Below are 866 nucleotides of genomic sequence, written 5' to 3'. Positions count from 1 at the left end.
TTTAAGATTGCTTTAGGTATTCAGGGTCTCTTATTTTTCCATGTGAGGACTACCATATTTACTCTTTGGGACTTGACTGAACATGTTAGTGATCCTTGCTGTGGAGTTTACTTCTCTGTCATGTGCTGACTCTCCACGTGAGGAGGACGTTATTGACATCTCACAACAATGCTGTTTTCAGTGGTGCAGTAGCCACAGATGTTCATGAAGTGTCAGGTACTATTCTATTGTTGCTGGGAGCAGTCAACGTTTTTCAGAGGTTCTACATAATGCAGTAAAACTAAAATAACTGATCTCAGAGAATATGATTTTTTCCTAGAAACTGGTAGACTTTTTTTTAAAATTTTATTTTAAATTCATTAATTACATTGCATTATGTGACACAGTTTCATAGGTACTTGGATTCTCCCCACCCCTCCCCAAACCCTCCCACCATGGTGGATTCCTCCACCTTGTTGCATAACCACAGTTCAAGTTCAGTTGAGATTCCCCCATTGCAAGCATATACCAAACATAGAGTCCAGCATCTTATTGTCCAGTCAAGATCAACGGCTTCTTAGGTATACACTCTCTGGTCTGAAGACAGAGCCAGCAGACTATCATCCCGATCAATTAAAAGCTCCAACATACCATCAGCAAAAATTTACATCACCATGGCATTAGTTGACATAGTAATGAGTAACCAATATGTTAAAAGTAAATGCGAGTTCCCAGCCACCTTCTGTGACCACCTCATTGACATTTCAATTTTAGTTTATACACAACCTATAACATTCAAAACATAACATGTTATACATAAGATCATATCATCTTAAATTAAGGCAAACATGTGGTATTTAACCTTTTGGGATTGGCTCATTTCCCTT

Source organism: Ochotona princeps, chromosome 4 (genome assembly GCF_030435755.1).
Source record: "Ochotona princeps isolate mOchPri1 chromosome 4, mOchPri1.hap1, whole genome shotgun sequence".
Classification (NCBI taxonomy): Eukaryota; Metazoa; Chordata; class Mammalia; order Lagomorpha; family Ochotonidae; genus Ochotona; species Ochotona princeps.
The sequence above is the reverse complement of the archived record's forward strand: the minus strand, read 5'-3'. Positions refer to the sequence as shown.